The sequence below is a fragment of the Theropithecus gelada genome, chromosome 9 (genome assembly GCF_003255815.1).
Source record: "Theropithecus gelada isolate Dixy chromosome 9, Tgel_1.0, whole genome shotgun sequence".
Lineage (NCBI taxonomy): Eukaryota > Metazoa > Chordata > Mammalia > Primates > Cercopithecidae > Theropithecus > Theropithecus gelada.
In genome coordinates this window covers 9971055-9988882 of record NC_037677.1, presented here as the reverse complement: position 1 = coordinate 9988882, position 17828 = coordinate 9971055, and the positions used below count along the sequence as shown (strand labels likewise).

Genomic DNA, 17828 nt, shown 5'->3' with positions numbered 1-17828 from the left:
CCCTACTATAAATCTCATCATATTGCTGCTTTCCTTGAAATCCCTTAATAGTTTCTTACTTCCTGTAGTTAACATGGCATAGAAGGCTGTTCATAATCTGCCCTTCTTCCAAATTTTCAGTTACAGTATTATTAATATTATTACTATTACTACTTATAGCCAGACATACCACACTAAAGCCATACTGAACAGCTTTTATTTCTAAACCTTTGTTCATTCCTTTACCTTTTAGGATTTTTTTCACATGTTATTCTATCTTCTTGCAACTATTTTAACTTAATCGTTTTCACTCAGGCAATTCATCATCCATCAAATCTCACCTTCAAAGTCACTTCTGCCAGAAACTGTCCTTATTCCCCCTTGAACTAAATTAGTTGGCTCGTTGGTGCTTCCTCGACACTGTGTATCTCCTCTCATAGTTCGGCACATTTTATAGAGATTGCATGTTTAGTTTTTGTCTTTTTCATTATGAAGGAAACTTCCTAAAATCAAAGGCATTTTTCAACATTATTTCTCCAGTACCAGATTTAAGGAGAAGTCTATTGAAAGATTAAGCACGCACTTAGTTGAACACTTGCTGTGTGTCTGGCATTTCGTCTTCTAACTGTCCCTATAAAATAAATATTACTAATTCTATTGGAGAGATGAAGACAGAGAAATTTGAAAATTTACTGGAGTTTATACAGCTAGTAAGCAGAGCAGCCAAAATGCAAATATTCACATGTTTTCAAAAGTTTGGAGGCTTCCTGTGTGGAGGATCTAATCCCTTAGTTTGTGTTTGAAGGGGATTAATTAGAACTCTAAGGTATAACCATTTCAGTATAAGGCATATGTAGAACAAGTTCAATGTGAAGTAGAACTTAAAGAAAACAGATTTAAAAAATTATTAGCTTTGTGAAGTAGTGAGCTCTCCATCACTGGAAGAGTTTAAACAAAGGCCGGTTAGCCTTGTGGTCAGGGATATTTAGAGGACATTTCCGAGTTGGTTAGAAAGATAGCGAGCTGACCTGGTAGACTCTAAGAGTCCGTGAAAATAATTGTGTGACACTTGAAGGGCAATTGAATGGCTGCTCAGCTCAAAGACGAAGCAGTCTTAGAGATGACCTGCAATTTTAGTACTTATCAAGCAATCTTTAGCTGCTGTAAATCCTACCCAGTAGGCTGGCATCATGGACCTTCTTTCCACTTAGTTTTGCCGACATCCAAACTTAATTGGACCCTAAATGTTTTCCCTGTAGAGCTCTTATCTCCCAAACCAACTGCTTAATCTATTTTGGCAGATCCAGGATTCATCATTCTTCAGGGAGCTGTAAAAATGCCTTTAAAAAAAAAAAAGTCAGCCCACTCCAGTGGGACAGCCTAGTGACAGGCTTCATGTTCTATTCTGAAAATTTTCTCTTGCATGGTTATTATATTAAGATGCAATAATTTCTAATGTGTCTTGGGGTTTTAATGTCATTTATGATGTCTGAACACTAAGGCTATTTCTATAATTGTCAAATTAATCCAATCAATAAAGAAATCACTAATGTCTCTTTAAAACTGTGCAAAACAATACTGCAGCAGTTTTTCAAATGAGATGAAATAAGTTGAGTCTTCAGTGATGGGGACAAATGGTAGCATTCCAGAGTCAGAAAAAGACTTCCCTTAAATCTTGCTTCCTACCCCAGATTCATTGGCTGGGAAGAAATTATCTGCAGGCCAAGTGCACTATACTCTTCAATGTGCCAATATTGATTTTAGCAGGAATAATTTATTTCTCACCTGGTAATATCTCTGTTTATACACTTAGTACTTTCATAAAGTGTGAGAGTTATTTTTGTTGTTCTTTGAGTCATGCCTTTTGATTCCTATTCTTCTCTCTAGGTACTTATATCTGCAGGGAGATTATCACTCAGAATCGAGTAGATTTCTCTTCCGAAAAGAAACCAGAAAATGTGAAAAAATATATGGGTAGAAAGAAATGAAACTTTGACATGAAGCAAGCTAATGTAAGGGACTTTTTGTAAGAGATTATATATTGTATGCATTTTTTAAAGTACTTGACACATATAAGTACTTCGTAACATGAGTATATATATCATAGTATGGATAAAAAGTATAAGTTGTATCTAAAACACTAAGTTCTTATTAGAAAATGAGGATATAATCTAGATTAGATGGTTCTACTTAATCCTAGGTTGGATTATACTCTAGTTATGATTTACTAATACTCTGGAAATAATTGTTGAATGAAAAAATGAGTGTTCTATGTGGTGAGCATCAATCTCTTTATTTTAATCAGCTTTACACATTTTAAATAAAGGCCGTCATGCTTATGCATTATGTATATATACATATTCCATGAAACAAAACAGATGTGACATTTGTAAAAGGTAGTGTTCACATACAGTTTCTAAATTAATATGCTTGCTTTTCCTATGAGCATTGTTTATTAGACATGAAAAAATGTTGAAAAAGGAAAAATATGAAGAAAATAGGAAAATAGAATAACAGTTGAACCTTAAACATATTCTTACTGGTATTATGGTTTTGACAGAACTGGAGAAATAATTATTTGGAAGCAGAGGGTTTAATTTTTCTCAGGATCTCCTCTCTATCTCACCCCCAAAATTATATTTTTTGAATACCAGGAGAGACGTTCACATATTCATTTTTGCTTGGTCTTCCAGAAGCTGACATACACTAAATAATTACTCTGTTGGAGAACAACAGACTTGGTATTTAGGGAGGGTCATAGAATCAGATTAAAATGACATTAAATGGAAAATATGATTATCAGAAAGATGAGTGCTGAAAATTCCAAACAGGGTAAACCATTTTAAAATCTAGAAACCACTGAAATATAATAATAAAACAATAACTAGGATTTATAGAATTCCATATCTCATATCTACTTCTTCCTTGTCAGTGTTATAGACTGTCTTTTCCGGACTATTATCCAAGCCAAAGTAATACACAGAGCACTGGAAAAAATTCCCTTATTGCAGGGTCATTTTTAAGCAATAGTAAGTTTATCTGTTTGAACAGGCAGCCAATATCAGGAAATCTTTAGGCTCCAACTTAAGTTAGCCTTTATTATATAATCTATTTCTGTATAAAGAAAATGGAAGGTATTCTTATAAAATTTAAGGAAAATATCTTTCCTAATAAATATGAAAAAGATGAACCAAGATCTTTTGTACATTTAATTTTGGAATTTATTATAATTAATACTTATTGTGAATACCTCCAAGTCTTAAAATAAATAGTTCAGTATTAAAAGACTTTTCACATAGGTATTCTTTGATCATTATGTACTTCATGTTTTCCTCTGTTGTGGACTTTTATATTGTCCTCAAAAGAGGAAAGTTACAGAATTTAAGGGAGAAATACTTGTCTAATTATAAGAACATTCTCTAAAAGTAGGAATGCATGCTCCCAATATTATTTATTACTTTCGTGCATTTGCTGGGTTTAACATGGATGCCAAGGATTATCGGAGCAGTGCCAACCTTCTTATTGGAACTTCTGGGTAAAACTATTAGTTTTACTTTATAACCTGCAAAATGAATGTGTATGATTATTAAATAAAGAAGGTGATCATAATTATCAAAGCTATGACTCTAGATATCTACATCCTTATTGTGATATATTTTTACTTAGTCCCTGTAAGTATTTGCTATAAATTATTTACACATGTGTATATACACATATATAAATAGCAAATATTTTATTTATATATATATATATATAAAACATGTAACAAAAATACAAGAATGAAAGGCTGTATTAGTCCAGTCTCATGCTGCTAATAAAGACATACCTAAGACTGGGTAATTTATAAAAGAAAGAGGTTTAATTGACTCACAGTTGAGCATGGCTGGGGAGGCCTTAGGAAGCTTACAATTGTGGCAGAAGTGGAAGCAAACACATCCTTCTTCACATGGTGGCAGGAAGAAGAAGTGCCAAGCAAAAGTGGGGAAAGCCCCTTATAAAACCATCAGATCTTGTGAGAATTCAATCACTATCACCAGAACAGCAGCAAGGTAGTAACCACCCCCATGATTCAATTACCTCCCACAGAGTCCCTCCCATGACACCAGGGGTTTATGGGAACTACAATTCAAGATGAGATTTGGGTGGGGACACACCGAAACCATATCAAAGGGAGATAGGGCAGGAGCAAACAAGAGCTCACATACTTAATATGGATCTATTTTTTATGGATTGTTTATCGGAGATGTTAAAATGCTTGGAAATATTATGTGCTATCTTTGGTAAGGTGGTCATGAGCTCAGATGTTGGGACCCTCGCTAGACTGGTGGATTAGATTAAATATACCTGATTTACATAAAGTTTATGCAGGTACCTTGCGTTACTGTCTACCTGTGACCTTACCAGGTACTAGGACTGTTGTGAATACACTAATTGCCACCTCCCTTCCTATAGTTTAATGTACATTTTTTTAGAGATGGGGTCTCACTATATGGTCCAGGCTGGTCTCACAATCCTGGCCTCAAGAGATCTTCCTTCCTAGGCTTCCCAAACTGCTGGGTTTACAGGTGTGAGGCACCATGCCCAGCCTCTATGGCTATAACTGTAAAACATGTAAACCACAGTTCTATTTTATTATTTGATGGAACATAAATTCTAGGAGCTTCATTTTCTCCCAGTTAGGTAAAAAAACAGCATGGGTTTGAGGAATAAAATGTGCAAGAAAGGAGACCTGTGGCATTTTCCAGTCATCAGTGGAAGGATTCCTGTAGGACAAGTTTTTCCCTTTATTGTCAGAGATCCATGACACCAGGAGAGAATTGAGAAGCCTCCATTCCACTTTCTAGCACCTTTAAAAGATCTCTAGACATGAGAGTTTTTCCAGTTATTACTGCCGAGGGCCACACTGAACATAGTTGGCTGCTCTGAAGAGCCAAAAACACAAGACTCTAGGGAATAACAGTGCATCTGATTCACCATCCACAAGGAGCTTTAAAGGCAGATGAAGGTGGTGTGGGTGAAATGAAAAAAACACTGTTATTTTGGAAAGCAACTTGGAAGATGCTTTGGTGCGGTGAAGATGGATTTCATATAAATATAGGCAAAAATCCCCAAACAAGCCCTGAATCCCCTACCCAAGGTATTCATAAAACAACAAAACAGAAACAAATGAAAACACCCACTGCTTCATATGTTGCTTGCCTGACCTAACTATTCACAGTGCTTGAAGATTGGCCCAGGTGCAGTGGCTCACACCTGTAATCCCAGCACTTTGGGAAGCCAAGGCAAGAGAAGACTGCTTGAGGCCGGGAGTTCAAGACCACCTTGGGCAACACAGTGAGACTGTGTATACAAAAAAAAAATTTTGTTAATTATAGTGCTTGAAGATCTGCTATTGCAGAGCTATGCATTGGATTTTGAAAGACAAACAAAAGGCAGGGATCATGTATACATAGCAGTTGTTTGCATTCCTACCTGTTTTGTAGAAATGTGATTAGTAAGCTATAATTCAATGAGACTGAATGATAGATTTGTCTTCTAATGAATAGGAAGACATTTCTAGGGTAGAATTGCTAGGAGTAGTTGCTGAAGTTGTGTGAAGAGAAGAATGAGATGTCAAAGTTGATTGTGTCTTCCCAAGGTTGGACATTTGAGTGAATGGTGATTGCACATAAGACAGATAGTGATATACTGACTTAAAAAATATAGCAACACAAAGAAATGACCAATGTTTGAGACAATGGATATGCTATCCTGATCTGATCTGTTCACCATACATTCTACATATTGAAACATCCTTATCCACATCATAAATATTACAATTATTACATGTGAATTTAAAAAACAAAATAAAATAATATACAGCAAGAGCTTCAGGCCTCCTTGAAGCTAGTAGAATTTTATTTAGCTCTTCTGTCACAAAAGTTAGGCAGAGCTGAGTCACTTTATTACCTAATAACAAGCAACTTTCCAAAATATTCAGGAGCAATGTCTCAGTATTTCCATTCCAGGGACTAGAAATCACTCCTCCTTACTAGTTAGCTTTCACCCCGTGGTGAATGACCTTTCATCTTATGGCCAATCTTAGGTATACACTGCCAACCTGTCTCACTGCTTACCATCTGAGCAGTCATTGTTTCTTTTTACTATGCACAAGATCTATGTAGCAAAAGATTAAAAATAAACCAAAACCACCACCACTACCAAGACCCTACCATCTATTGAGTTAGCCAAGAAATTCCACTAGAGTCTTTGGGGCCATGCTTTAATAACGTGTAACTAACAACACTAAAATATATTAGGCTTAAACTGTAATTATGTCACAATAGATTCAGCCTTGACATCTTGTGTAATGGTTGCTCAAAATTGTCCAGACATGCCTTAAGAAGATTAATTCTGGCATCTCACCCAAAGCCTGCAACGTTGACCTCCAGTTTATATTTATTTGGTTTAGTCTGAATTTGCCAGTGTATTGTATTCAATGTTGTAAAACTCCACAAATCATTTGTGGAAAAGAGAAAGTGTACAAATAAATCAAAATAAATTGACTCTCAGTTTTGCCTAAAGACCAAACGCAGAGCTGGAAACACAGTATACATATATATATATATATATATATACTGTGAGAAGTGATATATCTTTACTATATATATATATATAAAAACATCACACAAATTTTTTTTTCATTTTCATTTCTTTTTGTTTCACAATTGAGTCCTTATGGAAAAATGCTCAAACAACAATCATCTGCAAAAATATACAAAGTCACTAGCTCTACATGGAAATTTTGGTATCAGAAAGCCTCCTCACCTTAACCTATTACTTTAGGTGATTTTATTTCACCATTGGCATTATTCTGAAGACTAGACTGTCTAAACTCATAAAGTGAATGTGAAAGATATTTCCAGTCAAGATTGGCTGACACAATTCATTTTACAATCTGTCAACTTGACTCATTAGTTCATAAAGGATACCGCTTAGTAGTATCACACTGGTCTTTAAGGGGAAAAGTGGATAGCACTGAAGGAAAATTGTATTGTTTCATAAGATAATCATCAAGTTGCTTTGCAGTATCAGTATAATTAAATATTGTTAATGGGGTAAACGTTGTTTGAAATGAATATAAAACATGCCTGGAAATTGCCTCATGGAAACATTGGTTATATGCTATTACATATAAACATTTGGAATACATTATATGAACATACAGAAACACACAGAGGAGTACAACACTAGCCAGTTTATTCAGCATACATTTCTGAAGTTATCTAATTTTCAATAAGAAGCATAGAAAACAAAATATTTCAGGCTAATTTCTAAAGAAAATATTATTTTAAGTGGTTTCTTCTACAATATTCAAGTGATCCTTCATTAACTCAGTTCATTCAACAATTATACTCCTGTGGAAGCTATATAAAATAAAATGCCAGTCATTTTCATAATGAATCTGTGTTTATCTAAGTTTAAGAAATCTATAGTAAAAAAATCACCTGATTTAAGCATCTTAGTTTTAAATAAAGATAGAGATTGTCAATAATACTACCTCCATAGCTTCTTTAAGGAAATTACTCAAAATCTACTCATATTTCTTGCTACAACCTATCTTTGTTGGCTGAACATAGGAGCCAGGACTCCTGTATTACATAATTTCAAGAGGCATCATTTACACTGCAGTCCAAGTCAATGGCACTCCTGGAGGTTTTGCAGTTCACAACCTGCACAACCAAACTTGGCAGCTCCGAAAAGAATCCCTGCTGCTGAATGAGATCTCAGGGCTTTTCCTAAACATGCTTATTCAAATGTCCATGAGGACTGAAAGATGAAACATTGCATTTTTTATTATAATAAAACTAAAAAACATAAAACCAGTTATATAGTTTTTGTCAATTGTATCTTAGGAGTCTGCTAAAACCAAGAAAATAATTATCATGGGATTTTGGGGTCTGGGGAGCAGATGATAGATAGGGCGGTGAGGTATTGTCTAACTGACCAAGTGTCTTCCTCTCAGGGGAAGTGAAATCAATAGAAACGTTAAAAACACACCATCTTTACAATGGTCTAGCATATAGTCTTTTGATAATACTGCCTGAGGCCATATTGGAGCTGTATAGTAAAAAAACGCAGTTATCCTGCTCTGGTACTTGTCAGGGTATGTGGTTCCAAACTCTGCATTTCAACTAAACTTCCAGGTGATACTGATGCTGTTCATCAGGAGGCCACAGTTTGAGAATCATGGCACTAGTGGAGATCCTATAACCAATGAGAGTTCACGTAGACTAAAATTTCCAGAACAACACTCATGTTAATGTATGTTAAGATGAAAAGACAGGATACAAGTCTAACATGATATGTTCCCAAACTTGTAATACATCAAATGTTGTTGACGGACTAAAGATTGTTTGAAATGCATAAAGTTGTCAACTGTGGTTGTTTTTTGATGTTAAGATGAGACAAGTTCTAGAGTGGTGCTCGTGTCTGTTATCTTAGCAGTTTGGAAAGCCATGGCAGGGGGATCACTTGAGATCAGGAGTTTGAGACCAGCCTGGGCAACATAGCAAGACCCCATCTACACACACACACACACACACACACACACACACACACACACAAATTAGCTGGGCATGGTGTCGCATACCTATCGTCCCAGTTGCTCAGGAGGCTGAAGGAGGAGGATGACTTGAGCCCAGGAGTTCTAGGCTGCAGTGAGCCATGATCATGCCACTGCACTCCAGCATAGGTAACAGAGTGAGATGCCGTCTCTTAAAAAGTTGATCATGGAAAATTATTTTATATTTTCCACTCCATCTTCCAAAGTTCAGTGTATTTTAATCAAGCAGTAAAACAACAATGCAGCTTTGTTTTAAAAGGTGAGGAAATCAAATGAGTAATTTTGCATTCTGGGGAATGTCGGAAGAAAGGAGAGGAAGAGAAATATTAGGTATGAGAGAATGTTAGGAGAATCCTGGAACTAGTGACAATTTGTATAGTAAAGAGAGGAAGCAGTCAGACATCCCTGAAGCAAATTGCAAGCCACAGAGAGAAACATTAATATGCATGTGTATTAGTTAAAAGTGAAGGCACTAGGCTGCTACAACTCAGTAACACGTTTACCCTTTACATTCCTTTGAGTTTTAAACCACAGGGGTTTTAGTGGGTGATATGGTTCAGATCTGTGTCTCCACCCAAATCTCATGTGGAAATATAATCCCAAATGCTGGAGGTGGGGCCTGGTGAGAGGTTATTTGATCCCAGGGGCAGTTTCTCATGAAAGGTTTAGCACCATCCCACTTGGTACTGTCCTCGCGATGCTGAGTGAGTTCTCAGGAGATCTGGATGTTTAAAAATGTGTAGCATCCCCCACCCTCGGTGCTCCTGCTCCCACCATGTGAGACGCCTCACACTCCCTTTGCCTTCCACCATGATTGGAAGCTCCCTCAGGCCTCCCCAGAAGCAGATGCTGCCATGCTTTCTGTACAGCCTATAGAACTGTGAGCCAATTAAACCTCATTTCTTACAAATTACCCAGTCTCAGCTATTTCTTTATAGCAATGTGAGAACAGACTAATACAGTGAGATTATAACAGAATGATTAAAAATCATTGTGTATTTTCTGTTAGCATCATAACACTTCGCATTGCTAGAAAATCTTACAAAATCATAGATCTAGCTATGTTATATTCCTACTAAAAGGCCTCCAGTGATTTCTATTCTTCACCAAACAATTCCCAACTTTTTAGCCAACTGCAAGCGGATTCTGTCCTGTCTTTTTTTCCCATGCATCAGGTAATTTGGTTCATCGGATGTTTGCCTAGGCGTGTGGCCTTTGTAACTTCACTTCAGTCTCCGATTGGTTGTTAATCCAGTCATTCACTCCTTTGAGAAATCTTGAGATTGCTTATTTTTTATAAAATGGATTTAGCACCAGTCAGAATTCCTTGATCCTTACACTTACTTTGATCACGAGGTAATTGCTATGCAATGGAATGTTCTTTAATTCATCCCCACCGAGATGTCAAAGCACGAGGAACTCATATTTCCCTGTTTACTCTGAGAGACTCTGGGGAAAATGGGTTGAGGTGGGAGACTTCTTTAATATTTCCACAATTTTCTAAAACAACTCCTATTTACATATGTTTACAAACTTGTAAATATTATATATTTATTATAATACATGTTTAGGCTGGGCATGGTGGCTCACGCCTGTAATCCCTGCACTTTGGGAGGCCAAGGTGGAAGGATCACCTGAGGTCGGGAGTTCAAGACCAGCCTGATCAACATAGAGAAACCCCGTCTGTATTAAAAATACACACACACACACAAAAATTAGATGGGCATGGTGGTGCATGCCTGTAATCCCCGCTACTAGGGAGGCTGAGGCAGGAGAATCACTTGAACCCGGGAGGCAGAGGTTGCAGTGAGGCGAGATCGCGCCATTGCACACCATCCTGGGCAACAAGAGTGAAAGTCTATCTCAAACAACAACAACCACAACAAAATTATAAAACTAAACGATGAGTTCTTGAGATCTGGGGACAGGAGCACAGGAGGAACAGTAAGAAGTTGTCCAGTGGACCACGTTCCTTTCAAAGAAATTGAAATCAACACATCTATGAGAAGCACCTTCTTTGCAGCTCCCTGGGGCCATCAATTGGCCTCTTTATGGTTCTTCCACTCAGTGTATCATCAATTCCCTGGAAGTCTAACTCAGGTCAGAGTCTTTAGAAAATTGCAAGAAGCACCCCTTGCTCAAAAACACCAAACTGAGAAATGCTGAAACTCAAACTACTGAAGCAGCCTCCTTCATGGATGGACTGGGGCACTCCAAAAAGAAAATTTTCAGCACTCTGGTAGGATGTCCTTCTGCTAGTGGTTGAGTCCATTCAGTGCCCCTTAAATTAGGAAAGATTTTTCACTACTTTGCAGAGCCTTCACATTATGTTAAGGTGAAGAAAACCTATCACTCTTTGTTCCTGTATGTCAACTAGCATTTATCATGAGTGATAGCAACAAGATCCTGTGCTCACATTTCTTCTTATAATCGTGTGTGTGTGTGTGTGTGTGTGTGTGTGTGTGTGTGGTGTCTTGGAGGGACGTAACAAAAAACAAAAAAGCCCACTTTCCCACCATGTCCTCACTCTGCCAGTCCCTAGTTGCATGGCTTCACTCTCTGACCTGTATTTCTAAAATGAATGAGTTACCATGAGTAGTGGTTCTCAGATCTGGCTGATGACTAGAGATATTTAAGAATTAAGAGAATCACTGGTCCCTATTAAAACCTAAAAATTTACTTTCTTTTGTTTCTATTATTTCCTTCTCCTACCAGTAATGAAAAATACATTATATAAGACAATAGTTGTGGATAAATTGCCATTGACCTTTCACAGTATTTTTTAGGAAAACATAAAATTGATGCTGTAGGAAAAAAATCTTCATTTTGATTTTTTCCATCATCAATGCCAGCTACATCACTTCCTTAAGTTAGAGAAAATAAGAAGTGAGTTAAGGCAGTTAATCACGTGTCCTCTTTAAGGTAACAAAATCATCCTTACTATTTAAAAATAAAGCGCATGTTTTAGAGTAAGCTTTCCATAGTTTAGGCAGTAAGAGAGCGAGACAGGAAGAATCAAGCCTATTTTTCTTGACTCAGTTGGTTTGTCACTGTAAAAGTTAGTTGACGAATGCTCACTGAGTACTCCTACACACTCAATAGCACACATATTATTCTTACTCAATATGTGGAGAGAAAACATACCCTTCCAACTATGATTTTTAAATTGTTATTTTCTTAAAAGAATGCTTTTTCAGTCACCTTGGAAATACGTGCAAATGCAAATCTAAATCCCATATGCAGTTAATGATTTGGTTGAAACAAATACTGTTCCCTTGAGCTATGTTGGTTTGAGGGGGGGAAAGAAATGACTTTTCTAGTGGGAAGACTGCAATGGCTCTGCTCCTAAGGGGGAAAAAAGCCATGTAGAGAAGATGTTCTTATTTATAACATGTAACAAGATATGTTGCTAGACACAAGCATCTTTCTGATGACTTATCCTGCTGATCATAGTACCAACGAGTTTATTTTCATAATTACAACAGATGGAAAACAATAAAATTATACTTTAGGCTAATGTACTCTCACCCTTATTATCCTTTTTTTTTTGGTATGTGTGTCTCCCCTGAAGCTATTTTATAACAATATAAAACTTGCAGAAATATGGCACCGCAAAAGCCTGACCAGATTTCCTAATTATCTGTCATGACTCAAGAGTGCAGCAAGAAATTAGCTCTCCCGGGAGAGAAAAAACTGGATGGAACTTAAAATAATAGAAAGAATCCTATCATGTCTCTCTTCAACAAGTTGACAAAGAAATCTGTCCATTTTTAGTGGGTTTACTAACTTGCTTTCCTTTTTAAAAAAAAAAAAAATAATACAGTTTTATGTCAGCTACAAAGAGTTGTGTTCATCAGATCCCTTAACATATGACATGCTGTCAAGCAAAGATTCACTCTTGTCTAATTAATTAAATTTTATTTTTTTCCATCCTCAATTCTATTCCATTCCTGTCTTCTCGTCACAAGCTATTAATTCTGGAATAGAATGAATAAGATATATGTACTTGGAATACATATGTATAATGTATATATCATATATATTTACACACCTACTTCCTCAATCTCCATGTTTCCACCCTCCCACGTACTTATGTGTGTTCATGTGAACAAATAATTCTGGCCAATGGGGTGTAGACAGAAGTGATATACATCTGGACCAAGAAACCTTCCATGTGCTGGTTTTTGTTTGTTTGTTTGTTTGTTTGTTTTTCCTCTCTCTCTCTCTTTCATCATCCTTTGGATGGATAACAACACATAGTGTCACTATAGAAATCACTCATTGAAAATGTCAGAACTTTCATCAGCCTGGGTCCTTGAATGGCTGTGTGGATCCATTCTCTCAACACATACCAATGACTATATTCTCACATGAATAAAGGACTTTTAGTTTATTAACTCACTGAAATGTTAAAGTTTATCTGTACTTTTCTTACTTCATTGTTTATTTCACTATAAAGAATCATGAGGTTTACATGGTCTATGTTGCTGACTTTGTCAACTAATTTTTGTCTATTGTAATTCAGGTAGAATGCCTGGAAAGCCAGTCTATTAGAGAGACAACAGAAAGTCAACTGAAGTTTTCTCTTAATCTGGCTCATTGTCACAGTGTTGGAAGCTGGATTTTATGAGAATCTTAGGTGTTCTATTGATCATTCAACCATCAATTGCACAGAGCACTGAGTCTGCGTTAGTAGCTTAAGGCAAACCGCTTTAACCAAAATAAATTGTATTAATATGGCAACATCATTTGCCATGAATACTTTGACAGTCAGTAGGTAAGAATATCTGACAAGAATGCATTCAAAAGATCAAGTGACACCTTGTTTCTTAAAAAAAAAAAAAAAAAAGCAAAACAAAGACAAGCTTTTCATAAAACTAAATTATAGAAATGTGTGGAACATGTCACTATCCTACATATACATATTGTGCAGGAGGATCCCAGATATTTAGATGGCTTTGGAGTTCTCAGAAATAGTGGACATGGTAATACTAGAGTTTTCCATGCATTGGAGCTGATAGTGTATTTCTTTTTTATTTATTTTTAATATATTTTAATTTTTAAGGACAGTTAAAGGCTTACAGAAAAATTGAGGATAAAGTACAGGGAATTTCCATAGATCTCATCTCCCTGTTACCCTCACTTTTCCCTATTATTACTATCTTGCATTAGTGTGGTATATTTTTTACAACTGAGGAAACTATATCAACATATTATTATTAACTGAAGTCCACGTTGGCATTGGGGTTTATTCTTTGTGTAGTAGTACAATTCTGCGGGTTTTGCCAAATGTAAAATATCCTGTATCCACCATTACAGCATCATACAGAACAGTTTCATTGCCCTAAAAATAGCCTGTGCCCCAGGTATTTCCCTCTTCTCCTTCATAACCCTGGCAAACACCGATCTTTTTATTATCTGTACAGCTTTGTCTTTTCTGGAATGTTATATAACTGGACTCATACAGCATTTAGTCTTTCCACACTGGCTTCTTTAACTTAGTAACATGCAATTAAGGTTCCTGTGCATCTTTTTTGTGGTTTAATAGCTCATTTCTTCTTATCTCTGCATAATATTCCATTGTATGAATGTACCAGAGTTTGTTTATCCATTCACCTATTCACCTATTGAAGGATATCTTGATTGCTTTCAAATTTTGGCAATTACGAATAAAGCTGCTATAAACATTTATGTGTAGGCATTTCTATGGACATAACATTTTCAATTCATTTGAGTAAATACCTAAGAGCACAGTTGCTGGGTTGTATGGTAAAACTATGTTTAGCTTTGTAAGCAGTTGTCAGATGGTTTTTGAAAGTGGCTTCACTATTTGACATTCCCACTGTGAATGACAGTTCCTGTTGCTCCACATCCTCACCCGCATTTGATGTTGTCAGTGTTTTGATTTTTTTTTTTTTTTGCCATTCTAATAAGTTTAGTGGTATCTCATTGTGGTTTTAATTTGCAATCTCTAACGAACGTACAGTGTTGAGCACCTTTCCATATGTGTATTTAACATTTGTCTGTCTTCTTTGGTGAGTTAACTGTTTAGATTTTTTGCCCATGTCTAATTGGGTTGTTTTGCTATTGCTCAGTTATAAGAGCTGGTTGTATATTTTGGAAACAAGTCCTTTATCAGATACATGTTATTCACATTTTGTCTTTCTCTCCCAGTCTGTGGTTTATCTTTTCTTTCCTTAACAGTGTCTTTCAGAAACAGATGTTTTTAATTTCAATAAAGTCCAATTTCATCATTTTCTCTTTCATGAAGCATGCTTTTGTTATTGCATCTAAAAAGTCATTTCCAAATCTGAGGTCCCCTAGAGGTTCTGAGGTTCTCCTATACTGTCTTTTGGTACTTATTTTTAATCTAAAAATATTGTATAATCTTTATACTATTGGGGAAAGTAGAGTCGTGAGTTTATGATTTACATCACTGATTTTACATAATTTTGATGGGTGCACCACATTTCTGATATGTACAGTATTTCCCTACTCTGAGAAGTCGTGATATATTTGTTGGAAATGGATGCATGCTTTTTTATACCAGATTAAATCTGTCCATTTTTCTGAGTCCTCCAGGGAATTTCCTGAGAGTGTGGCAGCACAACTTTTATTCTTGGGAAGAGAGGAAAGTGAACCTGCTACGGAACCATGACGTTGGTCACTTGATACTTCCAAAGTCATGCCCATCATCATATCTGATTTACCGAAAACTTCCCTTTATAAGAGGGGAACATACTCTACCTGATTCAATGGTTGGCAACTGCAGTGAATCAACGGCTGACGTCTTCCCCAACGAAGAGCTCAAACATCATCGATTAGCAGAGATGGCGGAAGGAAAGGTCCATCTTCTCTACGATATGTCTGAGAGAGGAAGGAGACCAAGCTACACAGGAGCTCACCCTTGCTAGTTGTAATGTGCACCTTTGCTAGTTGTAATGTGCATCTTGAAGAGAAGGAGGCAGATACAAGCAATGGAAAAACTATCCCTGGGAAGTCTGTGTTTATCTTTGAAAATGTGACTGTATAATAAAGCACAGTTTTTTCAATGTAACACTCTAAAAAGCTACTCATTCATTCTGAAGTTGCTGTCATTGCTCAAGATATTCTTAGAACTATTGTTTAGAATTAGACTTTTTAAGGTGTTTACAAGAGGTACAAGAAAAATAATTCAACTTGCTTTTAAATCATGCCTCCAAATAACTACTGAAAGAATAAATTAGTAAACTTAATTTTAAAACCTAAAATCAATAAGCTATTGACTTTTTCAGCAGTAAAATACAATAAAAAATCAAGGTGTAATTATATGATAGAATTAATGATTAGAAAATTAAGGTACTACAAAGATCTACAAGAAACTACATATGTTTTTTGAACACTTATTTTCCATTAAATGGAGTAATGATGCAGTTTTCTTCCTTGTTTACCATATCTTATACCGTATTAACTTATTTTTGTTTCCTTTTTCACCCAGACTGACACTTTTGCACCTCACCAGTAACTACAGTATAGGCTAAAGTTCCAGAACCTTATTCCTCCCTTAAGTAATTACAAAGAATCTAACATTCTCTGAGGTTACTTATTCCCATTACAACACTAAACTACTCTCCAAGTGGAGTCAGTGCTCTTAGAACTCATTTCCTTGAAGTCTATTCGCTTTTACTTTTTCAGCCAACTCATTCTCCCTCCCTAATTTGGATTATAAACTCAGGGGAAGGGACTGTGTCTTACCCTATATCAACTAGGCGTTCAATGAATATTATTAATTATTATTAAAATTCCTAATGATGTCAGGCTTGGTCTAATCAATTTTAATTCAGCTTAATCTCTTTCAATTAAGTTTAATTTAGGAGGTGCTGCCCTGATATTTTTCTTTTACCTAGATATCTAATTTACTTCTGCAATAGGCTCCTCCTTTCATCTTTTTTTTTTCTTCTACAGGCAAGATGTTTCCTTTATGCCATTGCTAAGGTGAATTTTATCTGAGAGATGCTTTTAAAAGAGACTGCTTTCCTTGCCTAGTCGAGTATTATGCACAGCTTTTTGTATTAAAGCTAATGCTTCTCCCAGTGAATTGAAAAAAGCTGACTGAAACAAACTCACCTCTAGGCCATTATGGTGCATGTTAGCAAGTGGGAAGGGTATCCGAGGAGCAGTTTCTGTGCTTTGGAGAAGGCGTTCCTGTAGCCATGTGGAAGATGGATTAAGGTGAGCAAGAGCAGAGATAACAAGATCTGTTTGGAGACTACTGAAATTACCCATGTTAGTGTAGCAAGAGATTGTCCAAAGCTCTGACAGTAATGATAGACAGCTTTCAGTATATACTTTGAGAAACGTGACCAAAGAGAACTTGCTGATGACAGGGAGGTGGGACAAGCGGATCTGAGCAGCGGGTGATACAGAAGGAGAAGCAGGTTTGCAGCTGGGGCAATGGCGTGTGTCCTGGGTACCGTCAATTTAATAAATAAAGACTTGGAAGTGTCTAGGCCTGGCGGCTCATGCTTGTAATCCCAGCACTTTGGGATGCCAAGATGAGAGGATCACTTGAGGCCAGGAGTTCGAGACCAGCCTGGCCAACGTGGCAAAACCCCATCTCTACTAAAAATACAAAAATGAGCCGGGTGTGGTGGCCCATGTCTGCAATCCCAGCTACTGGGGAGGCTGAGGCAGGGGAATCACTTGAAGCCAGAAGGCAGCAGTGGCAGTGAGCCGAGATCGTGTCTCTGCACTCTAACCTGGGCAGCAGAGTGAGACCCTATTTCAAAGACTTGGAAGAGGTGAGGGTCACCTTTCCTTAGGAAAGAATAGTGCCCTCTAAAGGGAATGGCTGGGTAAAATACTGAAGATGGCTGAGACTGGAAATGTAGAAAATGCCAGCATTTATGGAGATAAATAAAGAAATACAAATCCAAGAAGTATACCGAGTAGCAGTGAACAGAAAAATAGGACAATGAGGAAAACATCTGGTTATGTAAGCCATCTGGAATTTTATCATCAGAGGCTCTGGAAAGGGAGAACTGCACATGATTCTGAGCCTCTAGGGTGTGCTCTCTGTTAAGAGAGGGAACTCACTTAAAAGGCACTATAAACAGGGCTGATGTATGGCTGGGGGGCTGTAGCTAGCCAGTAGTCTCTGGTACCTCTCTACAGTAGTTTGAGGTTAGCATCCGTTCTGATACGTCAGCCTGTGCAGTGTTAAATATTTATAATATCACTGGACTGTAACAGTAGCTATCTCTTT

General features: G+C 36.8%; 1 long non-coding RNA gene across 1 annotated transcript; it reads right to left on the bottom strand.

Moving 5' to 3' along the window:
- Positions 1-11241: 11241 nt before the first annotated feature.
- LOC112632206 lies at positions 11242-16090 on the bottom strand. The gene is made up of 4 exons (XR_003121281.1): positions 16015-16090; positions 15332-15511; positions 13020-13131; positions 11242-11448 (listed from the first exon to the last, which is right to left on the bottom strand). It is a non-coding gene; the product is annotated as an uncharacterized LOC112632206 (long non-coding RNA).
- Positions 16091-17828: the final 1738 nt, after the last annotated feature.